This window comes from Anas platyrhynchos, chromosome 8, assembly GCF_047663525.1.
Source record: "Anas platyrhynchos isolate ZD024472 breed Pekin duck chromosome 8, IASCAAS_PekinDuck_T2T, whole genome shotgun sequence".
Lineage (NCBI taxonomy): Eukaryota > Metazoa > Chordata > Aves > Anseriformes > Anatidae > Anas > Anas platyrhynchos.
The window spans coordinates 19,344,621-19,369,455 of record NC_092594.1 but is presented as its reverse complement, the minus strand read 5'-3'; the positions used below and the strand labels follow the sequence as shown (position 1 = coordinate 19,369,455).

General features: G+C 50.3%; 1 long non-coding RNA gene across 1 annotated transcript; it reads right to left on the bottom strand.

Moving 5' to 3' along the window:
- Positions 1 to 284: 284 nt before the first annotated feature.
- On the bottom strand, positions 285 to 22,653 carry LOC119717658 (uncharacterized). The gene is made up of 4 exons (XR_005267651.2): positions 15,262 to 22,653; positions 14,062 to 14,179; positions 5,736 to 5,920; positions 285 to 4,025 (listed from the first exon to the last, which is right to left on the bottom strand). It is a non-coding gene; the product is annotated as an uncharacterized lncRNA (long non-coding RNA).
- Positions 22,654 to 24,835: the final 2,182 nt, after the last annotated feature.

Below are 24,835 nucleotides of genomic sequence, written 5' to 3'. Positions count from 1 at the left end.
TAATACCATTTCCCTTCAACCTGCAAGACAGGACCTGGCGAGGCATCCTTATACTGTGAGTGGAGGACCAGACCTTCCTGTGCCAGGCTCCCAGCCGGGGTCCTGTGTGCATTTCCCTGGCACAACCGACACAAAGAGCAAAAGTGAGCCCTGGGCATCTCCTCTGCCACGGGGGGACGCAGACTAAGAGAAGATGACTGCAACAGCAGCCTGTGAAATGGCTTTCCTTGGAGAGAAGCAGAGAAAACCCCTCACCCCAAGGGCAGTCCTGTTACATTTGCAAACACGCTGCAGGAGGCAGAGCCCCCGATACCTCCTGCGCTCCCGGACCTTATCACCCAAGGACAACTTTTACTGGCCTGTGCGAGGGCACCCGTTCACTTGTAGAAAGGCAGGAGAAAAACAAAGCCATCCCCCAGGCTATAAAAGCCTTGTTCTCCGTGTGGGGGCTGTTTCACACATCTGGATGCAGCCAGCCCTTAAAATTTGGCAGCTGGCACAAGCTGCTGGGACCGTGTTTGCTCGTCCTGTTAGCGCCGGGCAGGGCAGAGGTCCGGCAGGCGAGGTGAAGGGACACTTCATCTCTGTCAGGTCCTCCTCTGCTAATGAAAATATTTCTCCACTGTGTTCTCCAGAAGGTTTCCTTCAGCCCCAGCCCCCGTGTGATTGAAGGCTGATCTCTGTTCCTCTTGGCTGAGTGGCAGCCCACGAGGAAGGTGATGGATTGCACTTCCCTTCAGCTCGACGTTTAACGGTGCTGGCAAAAAAAAGAAAGAGCCAGATGTTTTAAGAGCCAGATGTTTGCAGCCTGTAAGCCAACTCTTCCCATATGGGGAGCTGGAAGAGCTCAAGCAGGAACGTCCCCCCCTGCCATGAGGGAGCCCCCCTGTAAACGCAGCCCTCCCTGAAGGGCCACGAAAGACAACCTGCCCTATCCAGCACCCTTAACAAGTCAGAGCTGGGACTAAGGACCACACAGCTCCTCAGCCTCCTCTTTGCTGCTGCCCTGCTGTTTCTGCCCTTGCTGGAACAACCGAATCGCCCATCACGGTGCTCCCTGCACCCTCCACCTGCAAGGCTTCGCAGCTCTTCTCCTCCTTTGTGCCCCCCCCAGGCCACCAGCACTGCTGAGGACACCCAAGCACAGTGCCTCACAGCCTTGTGTTTGCTTTCCTTTCTCCTCTTCCTCATCTTCCCCCAGCCCTGCCTGCTGAGGCACTGGATGTTTATCAAGGAACAAAAAAAAATAATAATAAAAAAATGCACCTTACACTGGGAAGGAAAGGAGAAACTAAGGATATGGAGGCAGGAGGGAAAAGAAAAAAAGAGACCTTCCAATTGCTGGTAACCAGCCCTGCTGCATGCCCACGTGCCCTCTCATACACCAGCGGGGTCAGGAACAGTGCTTTTCCCACCCCAAACCCTGCAGCAGAGGTAGAGGAGCTCACTCACAACTGGGAAATTGCCCACGGGGCCACCGCCTGCACTCCCTTGGCCACCTGTCTGGGTTATTTGGCTAGTTTACCTTGGCAGGAGGGCTGCCAGCTACAGGCAGCGCCACGGGTGCCCGCTCACGCAGCCGCAGACCACGCGGCTCTTGCTGAGCTGCCTTCCCCTCGGCGGGGGGACAGGCTTTGCTCCCAGCCGGGAGGAAGGAGGCACCCAGCACGCTGCCGCAGCGCGGGAGGCACTCAGCCAGCCACTAATGCTTCCCACCGTCTCGGAGCAAAGGGAGGAATTAGCTTTTATTAGCTCTTAGGAAGAGCGCATCACTCCTGCCCTCTCCTCCTCTCACGAGGCTCGTGCACAAGCTGCAAGTGAAGCAGAACTGACTTACCTCCTAGCCAGCAGCCCCAAACTCCTGTCGGGCTGTATAAATAACCCTGTAAGTCTCAGACAAGCTGGGAGCTGGGACAGAGCAATCCTCCAAAGGGTATTGCAGCGTCCTCGCTGCCCAGAAGTGCTTTAAAGAGCTGGGTGCTGGGCTTTGACACCTGCATCTCTCTGGTGGCACCACAGGGGTCCCAAAGGAGGGACCATCCTCCCTGCCAGCACAGCGTGTGGCTGCTCCTGCTGACAGCCGTGCCAGGGGCTGCTATTTGGGGTGAGGTCCGCGGCTCCCTGCAGAGCCACGTGCGGTGCTCCTGACCGCCGGCACCCAGCCGCCAGCACGGTGAGGGATGGTGCTGCTCCGTGCCAGCCGCTCTGGGGCTTGTTAGTGGGGTGATAAAGGGGATGAATGGCCCCAGAGAAATGCTCTGTCTCCTGCCGCGGCATTCATTATCTTTCAGCCAGGCAATTCTTCACGCCGGCCAGCAGCTCCACGCTCGCTCGTTTGTCGTCCTCAGGGGCTGTTCCCGCAGAGCCCGTGCTCTGCTGCTCACGGGCCCCTCCGGCAGTGGGAACACCAAGTGCGGCTCATGAACAGCCCGCAGCATGGCAGCCCGTGTCTCCTGGAGGTTTGCCTTGCTCCCACACAGCCCACTTGCCTTCCTAAAACTCACAATTGGGAAACCAGAGCCACTACCACCCCCCAGGGTGGCAGGAAGCAGAGCCGGGCACATTTTTAGCCTGAGTTCCTATGGGATGCGGAGCATACGCAGTCCTGCCACATCAGCCTGCCCCCTGCCCACTCCCCAGGAACTCCTGGCACCGAGAACAGATTTCAACCTGTCCTGACAGAGAGACAGAGGTCTCGGAGACAGGCAGAGTCTATAAATTTCAGGGGAACAGACTGTCAAACAGAGGATGGAAATTATTAGTACCTTCAAAACCGTAGTGTATCATCCATTATTAGACACCAGACATTCTGCGTGGGAGAGCAAGCCGTTATAAATATCCCAGGAAGGGCAGATGCTCCATTCAGCACAAGCAGCTTACTAGACACCAGAGAATCTTAAACCCAAGCCATGGAGCCATAGGAGATACGAGCTCATGGATCCCACCGCACTCAGTACAAGTGGGAGAAGGATTTAGACCTGTTTGTCTGACATGAGAGCCAGCCAGGAAGGCACGTTAGCCTTTGACAAGCCTCTGTAAGTGGGCCGTGTGCTTTTTTCTCACCTTTCTTCCAGTGACCAAGCTGAGGCCCCACTGCATTAACACCACTGGCCTGACCCCCCCCGTGTTGCACACATCAGGAGTCCATACAGACATGTCCAGACACTCCCTGAAAGAGAAGAGACATCCCCAGCTCCGAGGAGGAGCACTGATGCACTGAGCAGTTCTCCCCCCTTCCTGATCCCCCCACAGCCACATGGACAGAGCCTTCAGCCTCCAGCAAGATGTTTCATCGCAGGCTGCTGCCAGCAAGTGCCAGGAACGCAGCCCGAGGCAGAGGAGGAGCCTGGGGAGCTCGCAGCAGTACCACTTGCACATCATTAGCGGGCTGCTGAATCGCAGCACTCCAGCCTGTCCCCCTGCCCACCAGCTCCTGCTCCACACCAGACCCTGCCCAGCCTCAGCGCGAGCACAGTGCTCCCTTCAGTGCCCCAATTAGGGGACCCTAATTAGGCTGTTTCAGGGTGGAAGCTGGAGTCATTCTTGACAGGAATTCCCATTGCTGACCGCTGCTCCCTGGGGTGGGAACAATTAGCGGCCAGCACGGCACGCGGCCAGGCAAAGGTCACGGAGCTGGCAAGGCTGAGCGCAGCCCCATCCACTGACCCCCGTGCAGGAGAAGTGGCCCCACAAGCTGTATAGGGGCAGAGCGGGCAGTCCATGGGCTCGTTTAGGACCTGCACAGACCCAGTCATTACCACTTCCAGCCTCAAGGCAGCCAAAAGCCCTGGTAATGGAAAACAGCCATCTTCCCTTCACCATGTGAGCACAGCCCAGCTGGCCAGACCCATTTTGGGGAATTGTCTGATTTACCTGGTGAGGTCAAGTCCCAGGAGGTGCTGTCAGCCCGGTGGATAACATATCCTACATACCTGCAGGGCTTCAGCTCAGCAAAGAGAGAAGGTAAGCACGTGCCACAGCGCATCCTTTATTCCATTTACTTCAGGGGTGCTTGACTCCCTGTTCTGCCAAACAAAAGGAGTGACAGCAATTGAATCTAGGCTTGTGTTTCTTACAAAAGAAAAAAAATAAAATCCAGAAATCCAGTCGCTGTATCCTAATTGTTCTGATCCAACCTTTCACAGTATTGCATTGAGCTAAAGGGCCGCACCTGAAAATATGCCAAGAGCTGCATGAAATGTTAATGTTGCAATTAAAACAATATGAATATTGCAGCACCGCTCTGCTGCTCCCCATCCACTGAACAATTCTCATTCAATGGAAATCAAGTTACATTTGAGGAAATAATGAGGTCTGCTAATTAAGTCTGGCCTAGGAAGACAGCAGTCTTAAAAGGAAAAAAAAAAAAAATCAGATCTCCCCCAAAATGTGTACATTTGCTGCTGATTACCTGCAAAGGGAAATCATTAATGCTGTGCAATGCCAGGATCACAGGTCAGCACCATTGTCTTATTGCACACATCCAGAGGAAATTATCTTTTTAATGATAAAACACGTTAAGTCGTGACCCGCTTTGTCCCTAGGAGCCGAAGAGGAAATGCCAGGCTGACACTTTGCACATTCTGCAGGCAGAAATCAGACACCTGACAGTGAATGCCAAATTCAGGCCAGGCTAGCGAGAGGCAGGCGCAGGCTCCAAGGAGCTGAAGGCAGCAGCTAACGCTCGGCTGGCACGAGATGGATCCCAGGGAAGGGATTCAGCCTGGGCTGTAGCCTCAGCTCCCCAGCCACCAAGACAGCTGAGTGACAGTGATACCAGCTCAAGTCGGGGGAGGCCACGGTGAAGCAGGCCCCCAGTCAGTCCCTGGGGAAGGCAGGCTGGGCAGGATCACCATGTTTTAACTCTAAAAAGAAGCAACAGAGGAAGACCCCTCCCAGTCCCTTGGCTGCTGCCCCAGGACACAAGCACACGTTGCTATGTCACGAGGACACAACCTGCAAGCAAGAATTGTCAGAGAGGGAATCCCCAAGGAAACCTATACCAAACACAGAAAACCCACAGCTTTCCCACCCTATTCTCGTCTTTCATCTTTTCCTCCCAAATTTATTTTCCTAAGCCAGTGGCTGGGGCTGTTCCTGATCTCCCATCAGGTCTCCTGTGTTATTCCCAGCCCAAAGAACTGGGCAGGGAGCATCTGACACCATGAATTTTGTGGGGAAAGCAGAAGGCTGGGAACGGGCCCATCACGTCATTCTGTTTGCTGTGCTGTTGCTGATCTGGCTGCCCTTTCTCTCAGTCAGAGTTTCAGCAGCACGTAACACCCACCCATCCTCTGTGACCTTTGCCATCAGACCCAGTCCAATCGAGCAGCTCGGAGCTGACCCGGGGCTGGAGAACAGCTTGCTGTCTAACGAGCAGGCTACAGCAGCCCAATCTGCTCTGCCACCACTGCAACAGCCTTCCCTAATCTACCTCCCTGTTTCCCAGCAGAAAATTCAACCATTAGAGGAGAGAATGAGGCTGCTGGGGCCCTGGCTCATTTCTTGACCACTGCTGACTCTGAACTCCTGAATTCCAGCCTGTCTGAAACACAGCCTTCCTCCTCACCTCCAGGCAGAGAACAAGCCACGCAGATGGGACTTGGAAAACCAGAAGATCCAAATGTGGGGGAGCTCCAACCACCAAGAAGAAAACACTTCATGCAAAAGAGGAGAAAAACCCAGAGGAAAACATTGGTAAATACTTCCCACATCACCCTAAGAGCCTCACGTACCCTTTCTATCCATCTGCGGCCTCCTGGAGATGCAGGAGCTATTTCTGGCCACCAAGGTCCACCCAGGCCACATCCCCCAGCAGCAGCTCATTTTGTTTGAGGGTGGGTAGGTGGTCTCCTGCGGCCAGCCCCCTCCTCGCCGCCTTCCCAGACACACCAGCACTTGCTGCTCTGAAGTGTCTGTTCTGCAATAAAGAGCAATAAACATGCCAGAGTAATTAATGTCTTAACAACTTATTACAATCCTCAGATAATTAATCACAAAAGCTAAACATGCTGTCTCACCCTCCTAATGTGTTAATGCTCTAATTATTATGCCTCAATTAAGGGGAAGTCAGCGCTCCTTGCTTGGAAGTGCACGTTTAATAAGGGTGCTTCAACGCCGGCACGCTGAAGTGGGAAGGGAGGGGGGCAGTGGGAGTGAAGGGAGCGGACACCATTTTTAATGAGGTTTCATGGGTGGCTCGAGGCGAGGAATTGACAGCCCCTTTCTGGGATCTCACACATGACTGCACGTGGAACTGGGGGCCATCTGCGGTGGCTCCGTGCTCCGCTTCCCAGCGGGCTATTTATAGGAGGAGCAGCATGTGGGGCACGGAGACGGCAGGGACTGGGGATGAGCAGCTACGTTTGGCCAGCGCCGAACAGCAGAGCTGGCAGCTCGCAGAGCCAGCAGCAGCAGGAGTAGGTGGTGTCCTCCATCCAGCCCCTTTCTTGCTGGGTTTCCAGACACGCGGACACTTGTCACCGCTCCTGTCCCATGGGATGCATCTGCACACCCGTGTCTCTCTCTCCAGCACAGTCCTGCCTCTGTGCTTCACCTTGATTGAGCTACCACTGGGGTGACAAGAACAGCCCCCAAAATCCAGGAGAGCCCCAGGGATGTGACAGACCAGCTCTTCTGACTTCAGCCCTCACCTGCTTGCCTTCCGCAGCTCCTCGTGGACATGTACAGCTGTGCGCCGTGCCTCCGAGAGCACACCCCTTAACCGTGCTTGTTCTACAGGTGGGGAAATCGGAGGCCAAAGAGATTCTCTAAGGGACTTTGTGATGGTTTCTACCTCTCTGGGCATTGGGAAGCCTCAGAAAGGGGTGCTTGGTGGTGGTCAGGAGCTTGAGCAGACTGCAACAGTGTGGTGGGACCTGGGCCCCTTGCTGCAATAGCAGCAGGTCCCTGCTGTGGCAAAGACACAGCTCTGCACCCACGTGTCCTCACTCCTGTGGAGGGCTTTTGGTGCAAAGCACAGCCAAGGCAAAGATGGCATCACCCCCAACCAGCCTGCACAGCAAGGGCTGCAGGGGGAGGGCCTGGTGAGAGGTGGCCCAGCTCCACCATGCAGCAGACATCCAGAGCTCAGCACCACGCAAGCAGCTCTAACAGAAGAATGGCTGGAGCCCAAATCTTCCTGACAAAGTCTACCAACAATTCCTTTTTCTGATAAAAAGCTTTTGAAACCACTCCTTCGCACCACCCCCCAAGTGGTTCTTCAGAAACAAGAAAGCTCCCCCCGAACCAGCCGGGATTCTGCTCCATCCGAGCCTTTTTAAATTTCTCAGACAAACAAAACACCAGAAGCATTTTCAGCCTAGGTTAGACTGGAAAACGATCACATTGCATTTCCTCAAAAAATGAATGCACTGTGTAGGTTTGGATGGCTCCCTCTAAGGAATAAGGGAGAAGGAATAAGAAACGAAACAAAGCAAAGCAACCCGGAGGGGACATGAATTTTAAAATCCACGAACAGTTTTGGTTTTCAAATAATCAAAATGAAAAAATATTTCGCATAGTCACTTCCACAAAAATATTTTTGTCACCCTGATTGTTTGATGATTTCTCATGACAAACAGGAAGAAAGCTGTCCAGCTCTGTCCATTCTGTCTGTAGCACCTCTGAAAGGGAGCTGAGGTCTCCCCACACACGCAGCCTGAGGATTTCCCCAGGGATGAGGGCTCCAGAGGAAGATTTGTGCACTGGGCCTCCCTCAACGCTGCTCTTCATTTCAACATCAGCCTTGACCTGCCCAGACTTTCACTCATCTCCTTGATGTTGATGACTTCAGGCATCCCGTTCTAGTTCCCCACACTGGTTGGAGACACCTAGCACAGCACTTCATCTCAGAAGCCTCGCTTCACTCCATGAGCTGCTACACGGAGGCTCCACCAGAACCCAACCGTACAGCCATCCAGGACCAGATCATCAAAATTGTTTAAGTCTGGGCAAGCACAGCTTGCCATTACTGTGTTTCTGGGGCTAGAAAATTTGGGTTGGTTATATTGGAGTCAACCTGTTCAAAAGCATCAAGCCAGCTGAATATCTGGTGCCAGGAGTTTTGGTGAAGGTGACTGGCTTGTGTTAGCTTTCTCCAGCCCTGCAGCATGCTATTTAAAAGGAAGAAGCAACACACAGACCTTGTGCTGGTATATTCTCCCTGTGATGCTCTGGGCCCTATTTAGCTCATACCTACCACCTGGACAAGGAAACAAACCTGAGCTTTCCTCCCTATGGGACCCATGTACCCAGCACCACTTGCTCTGCCAGCCTGAGCACTCTCTCATTCTCAGAAGCAAACAAAACAGAGATGGGGGGGTGGCTATGCTCCTTTGCACCTTTTCTAACTGAACTGTGAGCATCGGCTGCTTGGAGTGAGCCACTGCCCCAAGAGCCTGAGCCATGGTCTCTTGCGTGCTTGCACTAAGCAGCTACTGCCATCAAGCACAGGCAGGCAGGTTCCCAGCATCCTGGAGCAGGGCCTGGATTTTGAGGGCAGACTCTGGAAGAAAGCAGATAACCACTGCATGAATAAAATATGAGATGAAAGGACCATCAGACAAAAAAATAGTCATTGCTTCCCAAAAATAGACAGGGGGTCCAAAGTGCTGGACCAAGGAGCCAGTGCCACCAGAACCCAGGTGTCCCCAACCTCACAGCCCCCATCAACAAGAGCTTTCTGAGTGTGCCTCGCCCTCTCCCTCTGCCTGCTGCCTTTAAGACAGCGAGCAGCACGACAGCTGGGAAACCCAATCTGGTCCAAATTTTGTTACAACCCTGCTGGTTTTTATCCTTGTTTACCAGCATTAATTTTAGTGGCTTTCCTACATTAACTTTGTCCTGAACCAGTCGGAGGAAAATTTTTGCTCACTTGCCTTCTGGAGAACAGTCTGGGTAATTTTCCCTCGTCACATAACGACCTGCCTGGGCTCCTCCGCAATGACAGCCACACTGTGTACTTTGTTGAGGGCAATAAACTTCCCAAGGCTGGGGGAAGGGGAGCTGCGTAGCCCTGAATATGTAAATCCATGAACCATTCATCCAGTCTTTGTTCAGTCTGGGGTTTGGCTTGCACTGATCCAGCAGGTGGAATGTTCTTCCTCCTGTTCAGCCTGGAAGGGAGCCGCTGAGCCTGCACCAAGGCAAAGCAATGCTTGCAGCTCAAACAGCACCCTTCCCCGGAGCAGCACCCTTCCCCAGGTTTGGGCAGCTTTGAACTGGGTTTGTCACTGGCCATCTGTCTCTCATTTTCCCCCTGGAATCATTAAAAGTGCCTGTAAAACGGGGCCCAAAAGAGAAAACGGTGCTCAAATACGCACAGAGATGCTTTAGAGAGGCACCTTCCTGAAGGAAACTTCCCAGCAGTGTAGCAGTGTCTCACATGGGCTCTGCAGGAGAGAGATATCTTCCTTCCCTTTGCTCACCAGCCCCTTTCCTTCCCCCAGCTCTCAGAAGGCTCTGACAGCCCAGGCCATGGAAAGCACAAGAAACACACGGTACTTTGTCAGCACCTTTCTCTCCCTGTTACAAAACAGGGAGCAGCTCTTTCCACCAAAGAAATGCAAGGATTCAATTCATGCATGTTTCCAAAGCCTTCTGTCCCAGAGCATAGGAAAAGGAATATGGTCACACAAAAGAAAGCCATTTGATGCATGACACGGTGCCCACACTTTAAAAGTACAGATGTTCCCTCTGTGCTCCAAGGGGTGATTGGGAAGACAGAGGGCTCAGAAATCCCAGTACATCCAACTACGAGCACCTGGGCTGCTGTAGAGAGGGTTGCCATGGAAAGAAGAGGGAAGCAACAGTTAGCAGAGATGGCTGGGTTATTCCTACCAATTAACGTGAAGAATTTTGACTGCTCTTCTGTGTTTTCTGTAAGAGCCTAGCAACCACCTCAGAAGTGTTACTCACACATCTCCAAAGCGTTTGGCAGGGTCGCACACATAGCAAGCTAGGCGGGCAGGGAGGAATAGCTCTCCCTTTTGAGGCCTCCTGAGCATGGGCGCACTACAGGTGTGTGTTTGGGACGCCAGGATGCTCACACAGCAGGTGCTGCCAGTCATTGGGGCACACGGCAGGCCACTCGGGACACCCAGGCTCTGCCTTCTGTGTCCCTCTAACATGCACAAGGCAGAACCAAGAGTGGCAAGGAAAAGGCTGGAAGAAGGAATTAGATGTTCTACCCTTGTGGGTTAAAATTGGGCGATTTGGCATTGCTCTAGTCAGAGGTCCTGTCTGGAGAATCCCCCTCCCAGGCCATCCTTACTGCTAACGTCTTGTCAGCCTGCTGTATGGGTTCACCTCAGATGCTCTGCTTCCACGAAGACTCCTGCTGCTCTGCACTAATAAAACAGAGGAAGAAACAAGACCTCTGAGATTGCAACAACTCCACCATGCACTACAGAGTCCAGGGAGTCAGAGACCACAGTATCCCATCTTCTTCCACTGCCCTGGAGTAAGGAAAAGGAGGGCACTCCACATGCACCAGTCTTGCCTCTTCCACAAAAGGGGCACTACAATCTGACAGAGAACATCTTCAGCCCATTCATTAAGTTCATGGCGTTAATTGATTTCTCTCCAACCAAGCCATAAAAACCAAAGCTGCATGCAAGCTGCATCCTAAAATACCCTTGTAAATCTCAGACACCACATTCATTAATTACAACCCAGTGATAGTTCAGGCCATTAGTTCTGGATGGTAACTTCATTTATTCCCGCGTTAATGCTCGATGTCAGTGGTTATCTCATTACCACTCTATTACTTACCTACTTAATCCATCATTACAGCCCAGGCCAGAAGGAAGGAATAGAGTTTGCCCTGTGTTGTAGGAAAACAATGCATCAAGCATCTAGGAATCACAAACAAAACACTTCTGTAATCTGCAAGCTGGGGTTATATCCATTAGAAGAGGAAACGCGGATGAGAGTTGTTAACACAAACACGTTCCAACACTGAAAAATTGTGGATATTGAGGATTAGGGTTCCTCTTAAATCAGAAGCAAGAGCTTTGGCAAGAATGGAAATGCATACTAACAGTCACACAAAATTGACCTTAACTCTGCCCTCCTCCTCTTCAGACTTTCCTTTCTCCAAACCCTGGGTTAGATTCGAACAGCTTCTGCCTTCAGCATGCTAAACACTCCGAAAAGGCAGGTCAGAGTATGGGCACTGGGAGCTGCTACCTGCTGAACGCTCCAGAAAACATCCAGGCAGAATTGCAGATACTGCTAGCCCTGAGCACTAGTGACAATGCACCGAACGCCACATAAAGATGCAGTAGTTACTCTCATTTCACAAACACACAGCTGGAGTTGCTCTCCTTTGGTGAGCAGGCACTTCTGAAGATGTGCTTTATTGCACCTGCAGTGCTCCTGCCTGTCCCTCCGCGCAACTTGACCTGCTCGACGCACTGATCCAGCCCCCGGGGGTCCAATTTGGGTGTTTCAGCACAGAGAGCAACTTCTTCTTTTCATTGCCGCCTTCATCCCCCAAATAGTCCTGTTGGAGACAGCGTTTCAACCTTTCCTCGTGAGGAGGAGCACTCCTGCTTGACTGAGAAAAAGAGAAGCCCCCTGAGGCTGACCAGCCGTGAAACCAATACAGGAGCCAAGGGGGTGGGAAAGGGGCTCACAGGGACATTTCTGTTGAAGTAAGGCAGGTTCTCCTAAAAGCAAAGTACCCCTGCTCTGCCTAGATATGATGCCCTTGCAATAGGCTGAATTCGGTTTTACTGCTTCTAAGTGACACGATACAGAAGGACTAAGGCCTCTAATGAGGAGGAAACTGATGCCACAAAGGCAGAGAGAAAAGATACAGCCTCAAGTGATGTCAGGATTGAAATATTACTGTTTTCCTCTGTGATCAGTAAACGCCCAGCTAATATGCCTGTGCTGCTCAAAGTGGACTCTAAACAGTGCTGTGGCAAGACAACTGACAGGGCAAGCCTGCAAAATGCTGCAATCAGATGTAATTAAAATACCTTTGCTTCCCTGCCTCCAACCCCTTGGCAATGAAATCCATCACATGTTGTGGACAGAAAATAGTTAAAATTCCGCCTGAAGCTAGGCTGTTGACACCAGAGTGTACAGATTTTAATACATCTTTGATTAAACAGCTTTCTTGCAGAAAGCAAAGAGATGGGTGATGAGCCAGAGGACCATGCTAGAAAGAACAGCCCAGGGAAGGCAATTGCTGCTGCAGGGGAAAGCTGCCTCCCCAGCCAACAGACCATAAGCTAGAAGAGCCCCCTCCCACGGGCAACAGGCTGCAGCTCTTTGCTCCCATGCCAGGCTGCTGCCCCCAAGCTCTCTGCCCCGACTCCGGCCAGGAACAGCATGCACACTGCAGTGTCCAGCCTCTGATGAGAGCCTGTGGTGAAAGCGAGCAGCAGAAAGGCTCACACAGTGCTCAGTGGGAGGCAGAGCCAGCGTTGCCATCCCTGAAGTTACACAGCACGGGTGGATTCTCCAAGAGGTAGCAGGATACCAGCTTGGAGAGCAGTCTTCCCCATAGGCATTCATAACATCTCTTTCTTGTTCCACCTCACACAGATGCTCTTGGACTGATAAGGAATGAACTCTCTTGTCAGAGGGGGGCAAAGATAAAGTCTTCCCCTGCCATCTATTTATATCAAGCCAGTAGGAACTCATTATCTTTAAGATCTCTGGCACGCAGAGCTGGAATCAGTCATCAGGCTGGAAAGTTATTAAAGGTGGGCAAGAGGGAGCCAGAACTCATTAACCCTGTTTTCTCAGAAAAGCAACCTCAAGATAAGAAGTAAGGGTGTTACAACTGGGTTTGGGCAGCTGTCCTGTCCGACTCTTTGAGAGCTCAGAAAGAGAAAGCCCAGATAGGACAGTGCATTGAGCATAGCCCAGGAGCTCAGAACATGGCACAAAGAGACCTACTGCACCTAGAGCTGAGGTTACTGAGGTTAAATACCTCCAGTGGGTATGCAGGCTCTGCAAAGGGTGCTACGAGCATAGGTGCAGGCCATGGATCAACACAAACTAGCGACCAGTGCTTACCAGTCCTGTGCCTGTGTACTTTTGGCCTGTAATGGTGGTCAGGAGCTCTGCAGCTGCTGTTATCTGGTAGAGAAGCCTTGCACGTGTCCCAGAAGAAAAGGAGCTTTCCCATCATGTATTCAACAGGCTTTGTGTATGAAGATATTTGGTAAAGTACTCCAGATCAGGAAGAAATTATAAATCAGAAAGAATAAGATATTCAGTATTGCCAGCTCCCACAGTAGTAAAGCGCCTGCTCCTGGAGTCAGCGGATTTGCACAACATTCATCTCATTCCTCATCTACTTCAAAGGGTTCAACAAGAGGCTTGAAATCCATAATCCCTCCCCACCCATCCCAGCCTGAAAGAAGCCAAGGCAAACAGCAAGAACCCCATATATTTGGCACCCACTTTATTGTTTTGCCAGGACTTGCCTGTCAGTACCCCACACAAACCTGACACTCGGGAACCATCAGCTATTTGCTCTTACACATTTTGAGACAGAGTGCTTTCGGTCCCACCCCTGCACTATGCTCTGAGTCCCGGTTCACAAGCACAGTACAACAGATCTTCAGATCTGCAAATAGCTGAGAGGAAGCCGAGTTCCCTTCTGAGTCATCAGAAATCCAAAGCCACGCTAGCAAATGAACGGCCTCAGCAGCCGCAGAGAGCACTGCGCCTCCACCTTCCCTGCAGCACTTTAGTCTGGGTAAGTAAAATCATGTCTCCAACAAGAAAGCAGGTGTTTTAAAAACGTGTTCACCAGTATGTCTCAATTAACAATGTTTTAAACACCATTTCACACCCAGCCCAAGTGAAGATACAGCTGTATCTGGGGCTGAGAGAGGAGTGCCCTCCCACAAGGTATCACAGCCACTTGGAGGCCTGATTTTTGCACCTGGTAAAAGGATTTGAGGCAGGTGGGCAGGAAGCATCTTTACCCTAGGGCTGCCTTAAGCAAAGTCTCATCTTTGAAAAGACAGCTAGGCAGTAAATGCGACCTTCTTGCAACTTCTCTTGCTCAAAAAGTCATTGCCCAAAACTTACTGTGGCTATATGTATGCAGGCACCTGCTCGCAGAGACAGAGAGAGGAGCAGCTGGTCCTTGCCTTGGTCTCTTGACGGTCAGTTCAGACACTGACATTTGAGCATTTTTTTTTTCCCCCTGCAAACAAAACACATCAGCTGAGCACTCCCAGGGAAGTAGCACGGCCAGAGCAAACTCCCAGAAAAAGCCTTGGCAGCATTCCCCTTGCTCTGCGGCTGTGAGTGAGCCGGAGTAACAGAGCACGACACATGGAACAGCAGAAGCTGAACGACGCACGTGTTACTGCAAGGAAAATAAACAGTTTTATGGGGGCGGGGGGAAGGGAAAGCACGTCCCTAACAAATACTTATTAAAACACAACCTTATCCTCGTCTGACCCTAACTCCGACTGAAGAAAACTGGGAGACTGGCATAGCTGTCGGTGCACTCAGGCGATATCACTGACCATCCATGTATATAATTGCCCAGGAGGTCCCAGAACAACCCCCTCGCCTTTCCTCTGGCATACTTAGCTGCATCAGTTTAAGTCACCAGTGTTTTTAAGGCTGCTCAGCCTTGCTCTCCAGGCTCCCAGAGCTCTCTGACATCAAAGCATCTTCCAGTTACCCCAGACAGCCTCCCGGAACAGCCAGCTCACTGTGCACCTTGTTCTCCTCTGCTTGTCTTGGATCCAAAAGGATACTCAAGTCACAAGTCCTGCAACCCCTGCTGAAGATCTTCCATGTCTTTCTTGGAGATCAGCAAGGGAGGTGCTTCCCATCCAAGCCAGCCAGCATACTCCATCAAGAGAAGAGATAAATGGGTTTGGGGGCTTCAGAAAGCCCTCTAGCTTAGGACCCAAGTGTGTCTGCCCTATTAACAGCTACACCACTGCTTGACAGGAGCAGAAGCATGACCAGATTTTATTGATGCTAGGGGACATACGGATAAGAAATCTTAGGAAAGCTAGACATGTGCTGAACGGTTTGACAGACTCATGAAAAAGGTCACCTCTGCTGACCACCCAGCCAGCAAAGGGCTTGGTGTAGCCTCCCCATCAGTCACTGCCCATCAAGCATAATCACACGGCATAACAAGTCTTTAAATAAACTTCACATTTAAAAAGTAACAAAGGACCAGGAAAAAGAACACTGGAAGGGGAGAGAAGTTCAACCACTATAAGAAACCATGAAGACAATGCTCATTTCACAGTTTCATACCTGTAAGAGTTGATTTTTTTTTTGTTCCCCAGCTTCAATCACCTCTTTGTGAGTGAGATTTGGCACCATCCTGGGTCCCCTGAGGAAGCAGAGGCAAGGATTTTTCCAAAGGATTTGTCACCCATATCTCCTGCAATGCTCCCCTGGGGATTTTCTAATGAGCAAGGCTCTCTTCTGAAAAAATAAAAAAATAAAAAAATAAATCTACCTTTAAAAGACTAGGCCATGGCCATGAGAAACCCAAGAGCAATATTTTTAACTTCAAGCCTCGCGTTTGCCCATCAGCACTGCTGCCCTCCACCTGTTTCAGTAGGATGTTTTCATTATTGTTCAATTTGCAGTGAGTTTAGCTTCACGTCCTTCATTGGATTATTTTTATATTTAATGTCCTCTCCTCTCCTACTCTTCTTTTTATAGAATGGTAATCCAAGTCCCTTGGTAAGGCTGAGTAATCTTGATCAGATTTTAATCAAAGTAAGCCAGATCCTCAGCTGCCAGGATTGATGCATCTGCCTTTAAATATTTGAACTATGTTGCTTTACCCCAGCAAGGAGCAAGCCCCGTCCTTTCAGAAAATTTAAATTCCTCCCTATGCATCAAACTAAAACAACAATACAGAACAAGCGACCTGCTGTGAAGGGGGTTTAATTTATAAAACCAATACCCAGGATTTCAGAACTAAATGAAAATCTGAGATAATCCCTCCCTAAATCCAGCCTGGGAAAAACACTCTGGACAGATCAGTATCAAGTAACTTCTTAAACACACTTTTTCCTCTTGTGAAATCTAGCGTCAAGCCTGAGTCAGAGGGAAGCTACCCACAGTGCCTCGCTCTGACATGACCCGGAGAATCGCATTTTCCGCTGGTATAGAAATTGCATATTTTACCCATGCAGGCTTCTCCAGGATGGACCCGCTTCTGCTTTGTTCAGCAATGACCCTCAGTGTCTCTGCCAAACCCCGGCATCCAAAATCAGCATATTAGTTGAAAAATAATGAGATTTCTGGAATACAAAATGCTGGTTCCATTTTCCTTGCCTTTAAAGATGACATGTGCTGGCTTCCCTCCACAGATGAGAAAGATAAAAAAGTACTTAAATGAAAGAGAGTCTCATCTAATCACCTGACTGCAGGAGACAAGGCTGAGGTTGAGAGGGAGGCTGTCCCACAGAACGTGTCAGGGTTTGGACTGCAGAGTCTAAGCCAAGACAGAAATAGATGACTGCCTGGCAGACTGGTAAAGGCAAACCAAGAGGGTTATACTGATTTACTTCCACGTTTGGGGCTGAACTCCTTGGTAACATTAGGTTTTTCACAGGTTCTCTTAGGTCATTTTCACTTAGACAGAAGCTAAATCAAAAGCACATCTTGTACTTAAGCATCTCCTGAGGAGTTACACTGATGCATCGCAGTAAAAATGCATTTCCATCCTTACTGCTAAGATGGTATAGGGTTCTGGCAAAACCTGAAGACCTTTCTCTAGTTTAGGCCCACTCCTGAACAGAAGGAGGACAACTTGAGCATCTCATTCTGTCTTTAGACAGACAATCAGCTGAACCTGCCCTCATTACTGGCTCCAGCTGGGTTAGCCAGGCAAGCCAGGATCAAGTCCTGTCCTGCTTATGACTGTTTCTGCCATCCTGTTCCACAGCCACACAGCTCACTTTTGCTTTCCACACCCCAAAGTCAAGGCATGCCAAAGCTGGTAAAAATAAAGTCCTCCTCTCAGAAGAGCCCAAGACAGCCCAACCCCTGAACTGCATTTGGATCTTTACCCTGTCCTTCACGCAAGCAGTAAAACCAGTGACCCACTCAGCTGAACAAACGATGCAGGATTAGATGCTGTCACATTAGGGACAAAGCCATAGGAGAGTGCTGTTAAGATGCTATTGCTCAATAAGGGGAGCAAAGAAGGGCTGCGAGAAAAAAAAAAAAAAAAAAAAAAAGAAATCTGGTAGTTATGATAGCTGTAAGTAGAAAGCACAAAAAGACAGAGCTAAGGATGAGATGAGGAGTTTGTTTCTTCCCCCATGGCTCCTCCACTTCTCTGTGGAGTAGACGAGTGCTCCAGCGGACACAACTCCACTAATTTCCCCCATACAGAAAGAACACCAAAGAGGCAGCAAAGCCCCTGGTGTCACATCCAGGGCCTGGCCCCAAGTCCTGCAGGTCTGGGGGACCATCCAGGCAGAGCTTGCCAGCAACTCTTGCCACCCACAGCCAGGCCAGGACAGATTTTGAGGAAGTCCTGGACCTGCAGTTAGCCTCTGCTGTTTGTGAAGAGCCAAAGGCCATCGGGAAGCATAGAGCTGACAGCATGGAGCCTGCAGAAGGCAAAAGATAAGGTATATAAGAGATAAGAAAGCAAGGATAAGGGATCACTTGCCAATTCTGTTAGTCCTAGCCTCAGGGAGGTGAGAGACAGCAATGCATTTAGCAAGAAGGGTTAAATCCAAGTTACTGGTTGCTCTTCCAGCCTCTAGACTTGCCAGACAAGCTGCCCACACTGCACCAATCTGTCAGCAAGCAGACAGCTGGGAAAGCTAAGGCGAATCAGCTAAGGTGTGACTCAACACAGGTTGCATATTAATAGGCATTGCACGCCTATTAAAGCGCCCTGCAAACAGTCTCACGAAGTAGCCTACATGGAGAACATCCACAGAGGGGTTAATGACCATCGGGCCCCGCAAGCAGGCTGTGTCTTTTGTCCGTTCCTATTAGCTCACCCGAGCATCCCTGATGCGAGGCACGGGTTCCTGCAGCAGATGGTCTTATTAGTGCCCATGTGTGGCAATGAGGTGCCACCAACAGGTGGCCCAGACAGTAACCAAAGCACTTCACCCCACTTGCCCCAAAACAAGTTCAAGATCATGCCAAGGGCAACCAAGATCAAAGCAGACGAAGATGTCACGCGTAAGTGGTCTGGATTATCCTCGCACGTCTTCTGCGCTGCTCAGGTCTCAGCTGGAGCATAATGTCCTGCTTGGGATGCTGAGCTCCAAGACCATATGAACAACTGGAGACAGTCCAAAGGAGACAGACAACAGCAACTGGAAATCTGTAGGAGACTGTTGGCAAGGGAAGACGGAAAGCTGAAGACGTGGTTACATCTCCCAACAAGCAAAAAGGAAATAGGGGGAAAACCTGTTCCTAGCACTGCTGTGGGAAGGACAAGAAATCCTAATTTTAATTTAAAACAAGAGCCCTTTCAGTCCAGGAGTAGTAAAAGTTTCCAAGTGTATGGACTGCAAAAGCACTAGGTAGTTGTCACTTCTCTGCTTTCTTCAAGACACCCGTACTTAAATTAAACCCTTTGGGCTGCACTACAGAAGACCCCATAACTCAGCCATGAGGCAGTCAAGAGAGTTACGAGCTCATTCTGCACTGCGACGTGGGAACAGATAGTCCAATGCCAGCAAAAAGGAAATTAATTTCCAGCTCATCATAAAAAAAAAAAAAAAAGAAAAACAAAAAACAAAAAGCCACACAGCAGCTGCCGCTTAGAGGGACCTTTAAAAACCCTTCCAGAGTGAGAAGGACAGCAGGGGAGGGAGCGGGTCCATGCCATTTAATGGCTGGCAGGAGTAGGGGCAGGAGTGGCAAATCTGGGCGCATACAGCATCTCCTGAGCTTTGGATCTGGATTTGCACCATCCTCTTGGTATTTTTGTCCTACCTGCCCGCTGACATCTTGTGAGTAAAAAAAAAAACAAAAAAAAACAAAAAAACCAAACAACTGTTTTGTTGGCTGCTTCATCATGGGTCTGCCCTGTTCCAGATGTACTTGCTGGAACTAATTTCTGCGTCATCTTCGTACTTGTCCAAGCCAAAACTCTTTCTTATGCTCTGTAGCCCAAACCACCCTGGATTTCAGCTCTTCATATATTTTTGGCTGGATCTGGAGCTCAGGGAGCTGGAGAGATGCTTGGAGAAACCAAGCAAGCTCTGCCTATTTGCCTCACTACCCATCCGAGAGCAGCTCAATACAGAGCCACGGCAAAGCCTCGCCATCCGATGGCAAGTCTCCTAGTGACGCAGATAAGGCTCGCAGCAGGTTTCACTGGAGATCCAGCTGTTCCTGAAGGCCAGTCGTTTTAAGTCCAGAAATATTCGAGTTTCTCCTCTCACGTTGACTCGCATTTGTGTGAGGCTTGGCTCAGACCATCACGCGTACATTTGCAAGGCTGAGCACAAAGTCAACTCAGCTGAGAAGAAACTTCTTGACCTCTTCCACCTCTCCACTCCTTCTCCCACGTGCATTGCTGAGAGAGCACGAGGCACGTCTGCACTGCAGCGAACTATCAGGCTCTGTGCTCTGCCTCCTGCTTTGTTTATAGAGAGTTCGTGGAGATTTGCAGGCCTAGTGATGAATTATAGGGAGGAAGACAAACATATTTTACTGTTCTGGGCGAGGAGCGCTGGAGTCCCACGGACATCTGGAGGAATTATTTGCAGAAAATTAACATTGTTTGTCATTTGCATGATGAACTTCTGGATCTCAAATGAATGATGGGAAGAAACCGGTGGGAGATGTTCATTATCCCTGATGGAGTGAAGCCCCTTGACATGATGCTAAGGTCGCCATGATCTATGGACCTGCTGACTGACAACTCCGAGTGCTCTGGAATTGAACACACGATGTAACTGGGGGCGGAAGCGATCTGCCACATTAAATGCCGAGGCGTTAATAATTGTTGCTTGCCTCTGATTGCCAGAGTTTCGGATGCACTCGTTCTGGCTGTTTCACAGGGCAAACATGTTAACCCCTTCCTGACTACCCTGACGAATTTCAAAGGGCACAGCATTCAGCGAGACATCTGCAGGTATCCAGGCAGCATCACAGATTAAAAGTAGTTTTCCAGTCTTGCTTGTTTATCTCTTGATGTGTCTTTTGGGAACATGTTCTCAGAAGCTCCCTGACACAGATTCCCCACCTCTGGCTCTGCAGCAGCTTCGAGCCCCAGACTGCAATACACCGCGTGCCTTCACCAGCCCTGCAAGGGAGATGCTCAAAGTCACAGCATGGCACAGAAGCCCCTCCAAGTTTTCCCAGTCCTCCAGCACAGCACACCTCGTTCCCACATCTGTTAATATTTGCCACTTGGGAGCTAACTTCAGGTTTCTTCCTTGCGGCGCCAACCTGCTCTGATGCCAGGGAGCAGCTCTTCTCGAGAGCTGGGAGTACCAACAGCCGCGAGGCAGGCACTCGGAGGAATCGCTTCTGAGAAACACCGTCTCACTTAGGACATGGCACTTGGCTTCCCAGCATCTCAGTTTCTTCCTTTGAAAAACCTGAAATATTCTTTAACCTGCTTCTGAATATTGCTGCTATGTTCCCTGGGTCAGGGTTTCCTGAACCAGGGGATAAGGTTCCCTCTCCCTCCCAAGCAAAGAGGCATGGCTGGGTACAGAAGGGGTGCGAGCTGTCCCCAGAGAGGAGCAGTGCAATGACATTAGCTGTGCCAGCCTCGTTAAAGAGGGCAAGAAGAGCAGAGGGCACTTGGGCCCATATTGAATTCACTCACAGAAGCACTGCCTCGAGTTCTTTTGTAAGCTCCTCTCAATTCCTTTTACCGCTGCTTTCACCACCTACCTCTAAGCAGAGAGAGCAGCACTCCCCTTCCTCACAAAGCTGCTGGGAAGACAAATTCGCAGACATTTTTGAGACAAAGGGGAACAATGGGTACTTGCTGAAAGACAGAAATCAGAAACCCAAACGTTGGCTCAAAATAACGCCAGGACCACAGGACCATCACCACACAACAAGGGAAGCAAGAGAAATCTTCAGCTGTGGACCCAAGCCTCAAGAGGAGCACAAAGGGATAGAGATCTGAGGAGGGATAATTGCACTGACAATATTCTCTGTGCAAAGGTACAGCAAAAATACACCAACACCTTGTCTCGTATCAAACAAAGCACCACGCTGATTAACACAGGCTGAAAACTCAGCCCCTGCCGCTCGGAAACATCTCAAGGCCATGACACAAGGAACAAGTGGATGGGGCAGCACGGTTTGATCTCACCAGGAAGGAGAGGGATGGGAACACTGTGTAGGTTTAGGGCAGGTGTGCAAGAGCCAGCACCGTACCCACCATCGTGCTGTGAACAAACACAGCCCAGGTAATGGCTCCACTCCAAGCTCTGTCCCCTCTTACTGGGATTGCAGCTGAGGCAGCGAAGAAAAATGAGCATCTGGAAGTCCATATGAATAAGCTAATGTCGCAGGGCTGTCAGTCATGTGCTAATACCCTTAGCTAAAGCAACATATTGATCCTGATTGCCTGGAATTGCACTTGAAAAGGGCTGGGTGACATTTCCAAGGAGACATGAGCTACTTTCAAGTCAATTAGCGGCATCGGAGGATTCGTGCCGAGGGGACGCACTCACCTCTGAGGAATGCCAGGAGAGAATGAGAATTGAATTAAGCCTTTTCATACGCCGAGAAACAAATCCTTTAATGGCCTGTAACAGCTGACGGGACACTCAGGGTCGCCAAAAGCATGCTGGCAGCAGCGAGGTGAAGAAGCTTCCTGTGATGAAGCTGGGGACTGCAGAGGAGCTGAATCTCTGCTAAGAGCCCAGGAGGGCACGAAGCACTCCGTGGGATAATCCTCTAGATAAGGGAACAGGAGGGAGCAAAGTGTAAGGGTCCAGGTCAACAACACATGTAAAGCTCTCAAATCCTCTCCGGGTATCTGACCTCTCCTGGGGCTCAACAGGAACACCACAACCAGCAGCAGCTCACTTAGGACCGAACAGCATGGGACCCTGGTGGAACAAGCCCTCAACGATAAGCCCAAGGACCAAAGCAAAGCCAGGATTTAAATGAGATCTTTTGTCAGCTGCTTTCCCCAGAAATTCCTTCTTTACATGGATCCCAAAGACTCCTACAGAGCCTAGGACCCCAAACGAGTCTGAAACCAGCAGAGCAAACCCAAAGGCAGAGAAATCTGGGTAACTTTTCAATCCCTGATTCTTTTTCTACTTGCGGGTGCTCCGACCTATATTTAGTTTCCATGGTTCCTTTTATGTTCCTATAAACATGAGGCTTGTACCTGAATTCAAGGCTTTCTGGACAGCTTTACAAAGATGATTTCCTGCTTTCTTACAGCACCTGCGGTCATTCTGTCACACAAACCAAGGAGCGTAGCTCTTCGATCCCCGTGCAGAAGGGCGAGGAGTTCTGGTGAAAAGCACTTCAATCCATTTTGCAAGGTGAAAACAAATCCAGCAGCTACAGAATGACCAGGAAGCCTCGGAGGTCCCAGGAGCATTTGAATCATCCTGAATAAAGAATAAGGGGAAAAAACAGTAAGAGAAACCAAGATGTTTTCTCTGGTATCAGTTCTGCAGGGAGCTCTGCAAGCTCTCAGATACTGTAGGCTTTCTTACACAGACGGCTGATAGCATCTGCCAGCCAGAAGCCCAGTGCCATCTTCAACACACTGGTGACATTCAGAGGCCTCAGAAATGCCAGTCTTCTGCATGTTGCACCAGCCCAGGGAAAGCTGCCCCTTCCCCGCAGCCTCCAAAGTCAAGCAGCTCAGCCTCAGAGCCAAACCGTGTCCTCACCCACCCACCACACCAGGGATGCTGCAACAGGAGCACTGATGGGGCTGATCCTCCTGGCAGGAAGCCACAGCTGCAGCACTGCACGTTTTTCTGGGGGAGCAATCCCACAGCTTGCTCCCCATCCTTGCCACAAGGCAGGTTTTCCTAGTCCAGCACAAGCCAAGACCCTTGCTGCACACTCCCGGCTTTTCCCCTTCCCTCTTCTCCCCACTGCCATGGCCCTGAGCTGAGGAACAGAGACAGCCAGCTTCAGTCCCCAAGGAAATCAAATGGAAACAGTTCCTTTTAACTCAGCTGAAGAAAAGAGACAGCGTTCATAAACCTGCAGGCTTCAAGAATAAATTGATCTCCTAATAGCCCCCACAGACAGGAGGGGGCTTGGGCAATGGATTCTCCCCTGGGTGAACCACCGAGTGTCCTTCCAAGTTCTCAGCCACCATCTCTCACTGGAGATCCTAACACTGCTGGTGATTTTCCAAAGCCAAAACTGAAAGCAGAATTATAACACACCCAACAAACCCTCCGGAGCCAGGACCCCCATCCTTTTGGTGACAGGCATTACACACACCTCCAAACAGAAACGCTTATCCAAAGTGCAGCCAGAAAGCTTAAGAAACCCATTTTCACTAGAACAACACAGAGGAGGGTGTCAGGCTCATTTCACGAGGACTGGTAGGAGCCTGGATCTCAATTAAAGCTAGCAAGGCTCAAAATAGCCTTTTGCAATATTTCAGCCTGCACCATAAACTGCAGGTCATATTTCTGAAAGCACCTGAGCGACACAAACGTCCAAGCTGCAGTTTCAAAGTGCCCCTTGTTTCAGCACCCGCATATTTTCCTCCGTGGATGGAATATGGTTAGGAGTGACACATGACTACTGTGCAGTACTAAAAAAGTCCAGCAGATCACACTGGTGCGGACAGAGGCTATGCTTACAGGCTGAGAGCAGATGCATACAAGTGACTTTTCCAAGGCTGCACAGTAAATCCAAAGCATAACAGAGACTAACCCCAGGTCCTCCAGACTCTCCGTTTTCTCCCAAACTGCTGCACTTTCCTTTGTCTGCTGTTAAAAGCCAACTTCAGGATACAGTATGGCAGCATGGACACGCTCAGCAGCCATTCCTCTAGTGAGAAGCACAACAGAGAGAGAGAATCCGCTCTTTGTGCAATAGGAAGAAAGCACAGGGGAGCAGCAGGGTGCTCCTGACAAGATGGGAAGGAAAGCAAAGGGGGTTTATATATTTATTTTTTTTGCCTTTACTGTGAAGAGATGTCTGCATTTCCCTTATTAACGGTAAGGCTCAGCCCTAGCTAGAGAACAGCAGGAGAGGCTAAAAAATGGGATCTTTTCAAAGCACCATTTCTCTATAAATATTGAGCACAAGCTATTGCCCAAAAGAGCAGCCCATTAAGTTTCTGGGGCACTCTCAGCCGTGCAGGAAGCCAAATTTGTTGACTTAATGACCCCTTCTGTGTTTTCAAGCAAAGCAACACCATCCCGCCAGCCACCAACAGTCCCGGAAGACCCCCGCCCTCTCCAGGATGCCTTTGGTGTTTCTGAGGCTGCAGACAGGGCAGAGGTGGATGTACCCAGCTGGCTAGGTGATGAGGGTTAAGGGTGGGCTCTGTGCTTGGTCAATGGAACAGGGAGTGAGAAGAGGGCTGGGGAAGCTAGGGGGTTGGGAACAGGGAGGACCTGCCCTGGGTTTAAAAGCTGTTTGCCCTCACCCTGCTTGCCATTACAAATTTCACGTCCTTGGCACAGACAACACAAAACCCAACCTTGTGTCAAGTTGGAGGGTTCAGGTCATTTTCCTCAGAGCCAGCTTTAATTCTCTTCAAGCCCCGATTCACCCCAGCACCCCCCATTGCAGCAGCCTCAGGGAACCCAGAACCAGTGACCCCAAAGCCCACATCCCCACACCAGCAACCTCTTAAATCCCCACACCCTGGGAGATCTTCCCCCTGCCTTCTTACATCTAGCCCTGAGGGCTCAGCTGT